The sequence below is a fragment of the Cibotium barometz genome, chromosome 45, assembly GCF_041138505.1.
Source record: "Cibotium barometz isolate CiBa-2024 chromosome 45, ASM4113850v1, whole genome shotgun sequence".
Classification (NCBI taxonomy): Eukaryota; Viridiplantae; Streptophyta; class Polypodiopsida; order Cyatheales; family Cibotiaceae; genus Cibotium; species Cibotium barometz.
The window spans coordinates 22,981,221-22,992,563 of NC_141090.1; the positions used below are offsets into that span (position 1 = coordinate 22,981,221).

The following is an 11,343-nucleotide window of genomic DNA, read 5'->3' on the forward strand; positions in this document are numbered from 1 at the left end:
GTGACTGGTAGGTAGGTTAGTGTTTTCAAGTTTTTTCTAGTTTAGATTCTTTAAACGAGTCTTGAAATTTTCACACTCATGTGCCTCTCGAGGTATAGTGCTTGTTAGTTGATTGTACAGGTTAAAAAGTTTGAGGTGGGTTCGCTTCCAAGTCCAGAGACTGCCGCAACGTTCATCAAAATATATCTACATCAAATTGCAAGCTGTCTCGTCAAATCAAGGAGATCTCCAATTACAGGTGTAATTCTTCCATACCCACTCTCTTTCGTTTTTACTGTTCAATCAATTGCATAAACTATAATGTATGACCACATGGAAATTATCAATGCACTACTTAGTTTTTGAAGTTGCTTGCATGCTAGTGTAAATCATTAATGAGCTTAACTTTATTGGAAATATTCCTAGGCAGCATGACGTCTTTAGTTAACCTTGGAATACGATTGTCTTAGGTCTAGGGTCAAACCATCTTAATGTTTGAACACCTGGCTGTGTGTGTGTTGACCTCTAGGACATAGATTTTACCCCTTGTCGAAAAGATGTAAGAACACATTTTAGTTCAGGAGCGAAGATCAAAACAAACTTTTAAAAAAAAAGCCTACAATAAATGGCAATACAAGTCTATGATGTGCTTTAATGTTGGCCTATCGCCTTATTGATACTTGGTAGGCGAGGAGTATTCTACTCCAGACCGATGCCTTGGTTGGTAGGGGGTAGCCTTGCCTAAAGTGAGCTAATAGATTCCTGGATAATGCCTTGTGTTAAACATGGTACCAGGATCGATGTTAGTTTTGCCTTAGGAAGGTCGCCATTGTGTATAAAAATTGTCATGTGCAAAAAAAAAAAAAAAAGACAAAAGGCTCCTGTAACTCTGATGTTTCTTGTGTCCCTAGGCTCGTGGTAACTACTTGTTCTTAGAGTAGACACAGTATGGTCATCTGTTTATTTATTAAGCTTGGTTATTTTCCTTGACTTAGGCCAGTTATAAACCTTGATTAACCTTTGACACCTTGCTAACTCTTGAATTCCTTTCAATAATTTTAAACTCCTATTAATTTGCTACACTAGCTCACTCATGTACCCTTAAACTAAGTTCTAATAGCAACATCCGTTGTGGTCTCACATGCTTGAATTTATACACTTTATATCTTTTGAATTCCAGCATACCTTCACTCTACTTCCCTGTTTTGCAGACGGTCTACCACAACAACCCTCTCGAGCTTACCATACCATAGCTTCCGAGGACGGAATCTACATCAGGAAGGGGGGCATGTTAACCCATGGCGGACATTGCGACATACTATATTTTACGTCATTAATTTAAATATTCTGAGTCATGGGCCGGGCTTGTCGGCACCATATGTTAAGGATGAAGGGATTGGGTGATCGTCGATGAGAGGCGCACCTTGGATATCAGTAGGATAAGGGTTAGGGTCGGCCGGCCATGTATGGGCGCCCAAGTGTGAACGGCCAAGTCACCTATATGAGTCAAATGTAACCCTAAAATCCTCATTCTCATGTGTTGTGAATACAAAAGTGCTCTTGCCTTATCTCCTTGGTTTCCTTCTCCTGCGTGTGTGAGAGAGAGAGAGAGAGAGAGAGAGTGAGAGAGCGATCGAGCGCACTGTGTAGCGGCACGGCGGCGGCGGCGAGGCGGTAGAGCGGCGACGGCGGCTCCTCCTTCACGGCTGCGACGCGGGAATCCTTCAAGGCGGCAGTTAAGTGGTGAGTGACACACCTTCTGCATTCTGTTTTTGAGCTTGCCTTCCTGGTTGTATGCTTGCAGCCATTCGTGGCTCGCATACGGTGTCCGGCAAGTCCCCAGCTACGACCTGTGCGGCAAAAGCGCACATAGGTGTAACGCAAGAGAGATATGTTCCTCCACATGCAAGAGCACAGGGTGTACAAGTGATCTACAGGTTTTAAGAAGATCACAAAGGATTAGGTATCCAGTGGGGAGATTGACATATAATGGGTATGCAATGTATTATGCATACATGACATCAATGATAAAGCATGTGAAACCATCATGTTTTGGAGAAGCTATTGGAAAGCATGCATGGGAAAAAGCAATGGACGAAGAAATGGATGCCTTAGTATACAATGATACATGGGACTTGGTTGCACTACCAAGTGGAAATAATGACATTAGTTGCAAAAGGGTGTATAAAGTGAAATGTAAGGCAAATGGATCAATAGAAAGGCATAAAGCAGGGCTGGTCACAAAGGGATATGCATAGACACATGGCTTGGATATTATGTGATGAGACATTTAGCCCTTTGGCTTGTGAATCCCAAATACCCTACACATGTATGTAAGTTGAAGAAGGTCTTGTATGGATTGAAGTAAGCACCACGTGCTTGGATATACAAGATAAGTAGGTATCTCATTAGCATTTGTGTTCATGTGGGAACATTAGATTCATCACTATATGTAAAGAAGACAACACAAGGTATTGTGGTGATTTTCATCTATATAGATGACTTGATCGTGATAGGTGATTCAAGCAAGGATATTGCTGATGTGAAAGCTTCATTATGTGGTGAATTTGATATGAAATACTTCGGAGAATTGAGATACTTTCTTGGAATTGAAGTGGTAAAAAAAAAGGCATTTGGTTAGTTCAAAGACAATATGCAATGAACATGCTCGCAAAGTATGGAATGAGAGGTTGTAAGCTAATAAGCACACCATTGGAACTAAATGTGAAGCTAAGGGCTGATTGTGAGGAAGAGATTGAGGATGTGACAATGTATAGAAAGATGGTTGGTAGTTTGATATACATGACTATCACTAGTAGACCGGATTTATGCTATGCGGTTGAGCTTGTAAGTCAATTTATACAATGCCCAAGGAGACCACATTTGGATGCAGTGAGAAAAATCTTGAGATATGTGAAAGCTACAGTAGCACATTATGGACTCCTTTATGAGAGTACAAAAAAGTTATGGATGTTCATGGATATACATATGCAAATTGGGCAGGTAGTTCTTGTGGCAGAAGATGTACTAGTGGCTATGCTTTCACATTGCGAAGTGCAGTGGTGAGTTGGAGTAGCTAAAGGCAACCCAAATTTGCTTTATCTAGCACAGAGGCAGACTATAGAGGAGAAGCTATGGCTGCATGTGAGGTGATATGGCTGAAAAATCTACTCGAAGATTTGAGACAACAATGTGATGGAAAAGTTGTCATACATTGTGACAACATGAGCAGCATGCAGTTGGCAACAAGCAATCCGGTCTATCACGCGAGGACCAAACACATTGAGGTCCACTATCACTTCATCAGGGGGGAGAAAATGTTGGATGGATAGATCGAGTTGACATATGTGAAGAATGAAGAGCAAGTTGCAGATATCTTTACCAAACCACTTGGTAAAGAGAAGTTTGAGTGCATATGGATATGGATATGGTAAGCTTGAGAGGGAGCGTGGAGAATGCAAGCTCATCGGGAACTGCTGGTGGATAGCGGTAACATGTGGACACTAGTCTTGGAGTGTGTGTGTGTGGACAATAATGGCCACATCCACTAGTGTGTGGACATTAGACTTAGGTTATTCTCAATGTGAACTTATCACTATTGTAGTGTGCTGCTGTGTTTTGTGGTGTGCAATGAAGGAAAGCTATGAAGCTTCTCTATTGTGTAGATGTTGATGTTTTTGAGATAATGAGAGCTAATTAGGGTTTGCCTCTCTATACTTGTGTCTATTTCATCTCTCTTTTCAATTGTCATACCGGAGAGCTTCATAATTAATGGGTCGTAAAGAGTGTGCTCAATCTTGCTATGATGGAAGCAAGAAGAGGGGCTCTACTTTGGTAACATGTCACACTCACTTGAAAAAGAAAAGATGATGCAAAAGAAAACCACTAATCATATCCTAATCACAATTGCACTCCATCATGCAATGCAAGATTACAACAACAAATCACATGTAAGAGAGAGAGAGAGAGAGAGAGAGAGAGAGAGAGAGAGAGAGAGATATCACATACAATCTATTGTAAAGGGGAATTATTATGCTTTGGTTAAGAAGTTGACTTATGTACATGTGACTAGCATTCACACTAAATCGACCCCCATGACTTCGAATTAGTCCATGGTGGTATTTTACTAGCCTAGCAGTTACATATGAAGTCCAAGACTTCCCCTATTTTACAATAATCCCAATTGAAGGCTGCACACTCATAAGGTACAATTACCGTCATACAAAGTGTTGCGTCTTTTGAAATACAAAGATGCCTTTTTAGTGAAAAAATAAAGTGATGGCATCGTAAGGTAGCATGGTCAAGGCCATGTTAACCGAAAATATTAACAGAGCAGGGAGGGAGGCTGGGAGGCTGGGAGATGAGGTAAGAGAGAGAGAGAGAGAGAGAGAGAGAGAGAGAGAGAGAGAGAGAGAGAGAAAGAGAGATGATGTGATCGAGAGGAGAGAGAAAGATGAGACGAGAGAGGGAGAGAGAGAGAGATGGAGAGAGATAGAGAGAGAGGGTAGAGAGAGAGATGGGAAGAGAGAGAGTGAGAGGGAAGGTGGGAGGGAGGTGAGAAAGGGATAAGAGGAGAGAGAGAGAGAGAGAGAGAGAGAGAGAGAGAGAGAGAGAGAGAGAGAGAGATGGGAAGAGAGAGAGTGAGAGGGAATGTGGGAGGGAGGTGAGAAAGGGATAAGAGGAGAGAGAGAGAGAGAGAGAGAGAGAGAGAGATGAAGTGAGAGAGAGAGAGAGAGAGAGAGAGAGAGGATGGGAGAGGGAGAGGGAGAGGGAGAGAGAGGAGCTAAGCTAGGCTGTGAAGGGGAGAAAGTGGGGTAGGCGAAGAGGTGGTGGTGGAGATAGTGAGAGGAGATGGAAGGAGCTAGTGGTGGAGGGACTAGAAAGAGAATGTTCACATCTTTAAGAGAGAAGGGTTTCCACCAAGAACTCCCTCCCAAGCTCTCTCCACCAAGCTCTCCCAAAAAACACACTCATAGCCAAAGTGCCAGAGGCGCAAGTCCCAAAGGCTACAATAGCCCCTAAAAAGGCTGATAAACCAGAACCACATGTCTAAAAGAAGAAGAAGACATCAAGAGTGTGGAAATACAATGCACAATCACTTGTCAAGGACAATAATGTCGTGATTGTTAAAAGTGATTCGGATGAGAACTCAGAGGTCACCTCCCTCAAGCCTACTCTTCCCAAGCGGAAAAGAAACCCACTCTTCCCAAGCGGAAAAGAAACCCATAAACTATGAAACTCAGAGGTCACCTCCCTCAAACCCACTCTTTCCAAGCGGAAAATAAACCCATAAACTATGAAAACCTTCTAATGAAACTATTGGGGGGGGCAAGATGAGCCTGGATGGGCGTTGGAGGTGGAGAAACTGCTACACAATCATCTAGAACATCTTTATAGAGGTAGACAGTGGTACCTAAAGGGAAAAATCACTACCTCTCACACTCTGCAGCAAAATGGTGTTGCAGAGCACAAGAATTATGCTATTGTTGAGATGGTAACAAGGAGTATGCTTAATAACAGGAATCTACTTAAATCCTTTTGGACTGAGGCAGTTAACACACATGTATGTACATTCTTAACAGGAGTGCAACAATACCCCATGCATGCAAGCCTCATAGCTCAATCTTGGATGAAGTTATCCAATGGTTTACAATCCATCATGCCACCATTCGTCCATGATCCCTCGTCTGCCCATGAGTTGTTATCTATCCTCGATCCATCCACAAGTTATCGTACATCCTCGATCTGTCCAATTAGAGAGGGGTGTTCTTGCAGAGATTCTCATAAAAGGGGAAGGCCATTGATGCCATCAAAGGAATAATCATCGAAAATAGGATGCTTGCCAATTATTTTAGGGAAAGCCCTAAGGCTAGAGAGAGAAAAAGGGATTAGGATTATAGAGAGAGAAAATAACTTTAAGTGAAAGAAAATACCCTAGATTAATTTAGAAATTATTTAGAAGGATATTTAGAATTTCTGGAGATAAAGAATGCATTTAGTGATGCCAATTCTCCATGGATTATAGCAGATGTGGCTGATTTTTCTTATTGCAAAAGCCAACCTTATCCATGTCCCTAAACACTAAGCTCTTCGATGGCCTAACATAATCTTCCATGTTTTGCTTGGGTTGGTGCATCTTAAATTCATGAGAAAGTATCTCCTTATATGAGACTTGCAAAGTATTAGCACGTTGGAATGTTGGTGAGGTGCTTAGATTTCCTTGTGAACAAAAAAAAGCATAGCCAAACTTGCTTTGTTGGATATAGGAGCAGCAAAAAACTTAGTCATATGAGACTTGGGTCTCATATGGGAAACCTACCCTTGATCCCTAGTGAGACTTGGGTCTCACTAGGGAAACCTGCCCTTGATCCGACCAATGCTTTGTCGCAAGTTTTTATAATGAATGTAAGGGATGTGAAAGATTAAGTTCCCACATCAATTTTTATCCCATTGGTGGAAGGTAGTTTTTATGTTATAACTGTAGGTATAATACTTGAAGAGATCATCCTTGGAACGGCATGGATTGCTAAACTTGACTGCAACATAGATTGGACCATGAGGACAACCACAATCAAGTTAGCATAATAAATTCATTCAAAAGTTACTAACATTACTACAAGTAGGTCCCATTCATTCAGTAAGCACAATTATTTGTAAACTCAAAGCCTCTAATCAACCCCCACAACATCCTTAAAACCAAAAGTAAAGGAGATAAAATCCGAACCAAAGGATGGAATCTTCATCAAAAATCAAGGGGGCACCATAAAAGAAACAACCAATACGTCCGATCCTGCTACCTCGATTTCTCAAAAAGCCCCAATGAACCAGGATGAAGCAAGTGTGGGTATCGAAGACACCAAGGAAACCAAATTGTGAGCCAACCAAATAGCTAAAGCCCAAGAAAAAAAGGCCTAAATAGGTGTGGATTCCAAAGGAGAGTATCCCCAAAATGCCGACAAAAATTGATGACAAGCTGATGTGGATCCCTAAGCAGAGAAGAAATAGAAAGCCATATAGTGATCCAACCACACAAGGATGGGTGACCATGTAGATATCACTAATAGCCCAAGGATACTACTAAGGAAGAAGCCAAATAAGGGTGCCAAAAAGGGCATTGGGAAGAGCAAACAATATCTTCCTTTATAGCATCTAAATTACTGAAAACATACAGCATAGGACATCTAGCAACCCTGCAGTTATCCCTTGAACCTCTGCTCATTCAGTCAACTGCCTGAACTTTCTCAATCTAAATCAGTTGTCTCACCTAAATGTCCTCCTAGGTCAGATCTAACTCTGAACAAGTCTGATCTTTAACTCCTCAGCTAACTCCTTTGATCTTCTACTGACCTGAATTGACCCTAACTCTCTCAGTTTGTCTCACCTGAATGTCCTCCTAGGTCAGATCTAACTCTGAACAAGTTTGATCTTTAACTCCTCAGCTAACTCCTTTGATCTTCTACTGACCTGAATTGACCCTAACTCTCTCAGTTCAGCTGCTCTACTAACTGTTTTTTGATTGAGCTAACTGTTGCTGACCTCTATCAGATCCTTGTCCTCTAGACTCACAGACTTTCTTCAAGGACCATCAACTCTCTCAAATCCTTTGGTCCAGAACTTTACTGAATCTGTCACCCCACACCACTTCTAACTATCAGCTGACTCCTACTTGACTCAGAACTCTCTACTCTTGTTTCCTCTAACACTTTTACAAACCCCTAGACACCTAAGAATCAACAATGATCTAGCCTTGCAACTCCTAATCTGACAGCACCTGACTCCCTCTAACTCTGTAAAATACTCTCCAGCATTAAAACTATCTGATTGGCCCTGACAGACCTCTGACTATCAGACCTGACTCAAAATAGCTTCCTCTCAACCCAGAAAGACTAGTTTGACCCTTCAAGTGACTGACCCTGATGTTTAGCTGACCATGTCTAACATTGCTGGCTTTCAGCTGTGCTAACACTAGCTGAATCAGCCCCCTGACGGTAGACTTTCAATTGACACTAGCAGCCTTGATTGTGGACTTTAGATTTTGACTCACAATGATTTTTCTCAACAATTTCGATCAAAGCAACATACCCACCTCAACTAAAAAACCAAAACACAAAACTTTATCATCCACTTACAAAGGATTCAAACCCAAATTCATTGTCCTATGCATATAGATAAAACCAAATTAGTTTCAACAACCCTGAGACTTTGGGCTTAAATAAAAGAAAAATAGATGAAAAATGAGAGTGCCTCCAGAGCTCCAAACCTGATCGATGGACCCTACAACCACCTCTGTAGGTTTTCTTCTTCAAACAGAAACCAACAGTTGAGCGAAACCCTGGGTAGCACCAAGTTCTAAGAGAGGTGCAAACATAGATCCCTGGGCTTACCTGTGCAACCTAGCTGTCTTTCTCACTCTTTACAAGGTGGGATTAAAAGATGCAACCCTCCTAGAGCGAGGAAAGAAAAGTTAACAAAATCATCATCACGCTCAAGAATCTTGCATCAACAAATCACACCAAAACAGGTATGGGTGCCCAAAAAGCAAGATAAGGGAAAAGCTAAGATAGAGCACACACGGACTAAAGAAGAGCAAGAGCAAGAGCAGCTTCAGAAGCAAATCCAAGAACTACCCTCTTCTTCTCAGCCTTTGCATGATGGAATCCCAACTTCCCTATAATTCGATGAAGTCTCTGATGATGAGCACAGTAGTGTGAAGATTGTCCCAGCACAAGATGGCTTAAAAACCAACAACGTCTCATTCTTAATCTAGGTGGAAGCCAAGCTCATCAAAATGATGCAGAGCCCCTCAACTCGAGTAACAAAATGCATCCATTACGGGCACTTGGTGTGCAGACACTTACCATTGTAGGTAATCCAAAAATCTTTACAAGGTGGGACTCGTGATTTTCCCAAGTTTCCTAACATCTGGAGGCCTTTAGAAACGAGTCCTAATGGGAAGGGAGGGATTGCGATTAGGCGAATGTGAAAAGCCTCCCAAGGCTTACAAAAACCCTACCACCTATGTGGCCCTAGTGCATCCTTGATTTACCTATGTGGGTGGAGGACGAGAAAGGGTGGTGCATGAGAGGTAAAAGTCACATGATATTGGAGCGTTCTAGTGGACTGCACAAACAATAACTCCCCATATCCCAAAGAGCATAAACCACAGCCCATGTACAAAACGGTGAAGGGCCTCCCACTACGGTCGTGCGCGAACGCTCCATGGATCCATGCTGTACCTAGAACGATGATTGTGTAGATGTTGGGAAGCATAAGGCTTTGAAAGGGGTCTAAGGGCTCACATGGAGGCCGTAGAATATTATGGTCGATAGCATGGTACATAGATTATAACACATCGTGATTTGATCTCACCACCACACGCAGTCATCAGTGATAGCAATGTCATGATATGCTCGAGCTCGCCATTAATGTTGCATATGAGAGGAGGAGGAGGAGGTGTGGTGCGCGAGGAAATTGGTTGTATTTGAAGCCCTAGCCTATGACACGCAATTTAATCATCATAAGGTGCGGAGATAGAGGGGTGAAAAACCCACATAGCAAGATTGCCAGCTTAAGCGTTACCTTTATGGGCTCGACGGGGGACTCCTCATCTAGCACGACTATACTTGAACAGGATCTGTTCTATAGTTCGTACATCTTGCCTGAGCATTTCTGCTCTGACAAGTCGCACAGCCCGGAAGACGAAAGGAGGCTCAGCCGCCAGAGCGTGAATAACTTGCCAGGGCTGCTGGGTGTCCCCGCCCTCCGCCCTGCGCCTTGATGACCGTCCCGCCGTGCTCATTCCGCCGGTGGTGAAGGCTGCTGAGCGATCTGACGGGTGTTTCCCCCACCCGCCATTTTTGGCATATATATATATATATTTTGCAAAGCCCAACAACAACTGCTTCGCTTCTTCCCCGTCGTGTGTCTGGGCGGCATCCCACCACCGTTTCTCTTTGGCTGCTGGCCAGCCAGCCAGCCTCTCACACTTACCCGCCGACCTTCATTCGGAACGTGCCCCTTCATGTCATTCCAGTGTGGTTAACCACCACCACTAAGCTCCTTCACTCCTCCCAAACACATTTATAGACACTATTGCACTACATAAATCCCCTTTCTTATACCTCAACCTCCTAAGCTCATTTAGACATGTTGACCAAAGCGGTTCAGACAATTGTATCACACTCATCATTGGCGAGGTGGCCTCCTCAACCCATGGGAGGAGTCCTCCCTATCTCCATGTGTTAAGTACATATATTAGTAAATACAAAATATGCATAACTAATTCCAAGAAAATATTGGTGACCAAGAAATGGACCTAATCCTCAGAGTCTTCGGGTGTGGGAAAGGCTCATAGTTCTGGTTCTCATCTTTACCCTGTTGTTGCAACGTTTAGACATGTTGTATCACACTCATCATTGCGAGGCGGCCTCAACCCATGGGATAATTCTGCCCTGTCCACACAGGTTATCTTCAAGGGTTGGTTTTCTTTGTGTATATAAATGCGATTGGTCTCCCAATAATGAACCAACCTTGCTTCCCTCATGTAAGGCCTTTTGAGGATCATTGTGTATGACCATCTCCTCTCTAAAAGTCTACACCATAAATGTGTAGTGGAAGCCTAGTCCAAAAGTCTTGATTTTTGCATCTTGCAAGATGCCAATGGAATTGGTCATGTTCCTCAAAAGGAGCTGGCTAAATGCGTAAGGGACATACACTGTTCCTTCCCTAGGAGGTGGTGCCTGTGTGATGGGGATGAGATAAAGTCCTCATTCCACCGATCGCCTCAGAGAAAATGTTGCATTGGCTATGGTGAGCCATGGAAGGCCATTTTTCACCTCCCACTAAGTCCTCCCTCAATGTATCTAGCAATGTGGGGCTTGCTTGGATTGGTTCTAGAGGTAGAGGGCTTCGAAACTTGTTCTATCTATGACCTCTTGAGAATGGTTATGGGTCTGTCTGACACCTTGGGAAAACTCTAAGATCCCTTTACTAGTTCTATGATTGGCTTTGGGATAGGGTCTAGGAAGATATCCTCAAGTGGGATTAGTGCTTTGTATTGAACCACCTGCTCTAGCACTAGCTCTAGTTTAGTGTCACGTACCTTCCTTTTACAAGCTCCTTGGCTTGTTTCATCCTCACTTTCTCCAACAAGGGGTTGGGGTAATCCTTGAGTTCCATTAGAAGGTTTTCATAGTTTATGGGTTTTTTTCTGCTTGGAAAGAGTGGGTTTCAGGGAGATGACCTCTGAGTTTTCATAGTTTATGGGTTTCTTTTCCGCTTGGGAAGAGTGGCGTTTGAGGGAGGTGACCTCTGAGTTCTCATCCGAATCACTTTTAATCTCTCTCCTCCCATCTCTTTCTCTAC

At 42.9% G+C, this 11,343-nt stretch overlaps 1 non-coding gene across 1 annotated transcript; it reads left to right on the forward strand.

The window, feature by feature from the left end:
• Positions 1 to 9,592: 9,592 nt before the first annotated feature.
• Positions 9,593 to 9,817, forward strand: LOC147612538 (small nucleolar RNA U3). Its single transcript, XR_015263569.1, has one exon. It is a non-coding gene; the product is annotated as a small nucleolar RNA U3 (small nucleolar RNA).
• Positions 9,818 to 11,343: the final 1,526 nt, after the last annotated feature.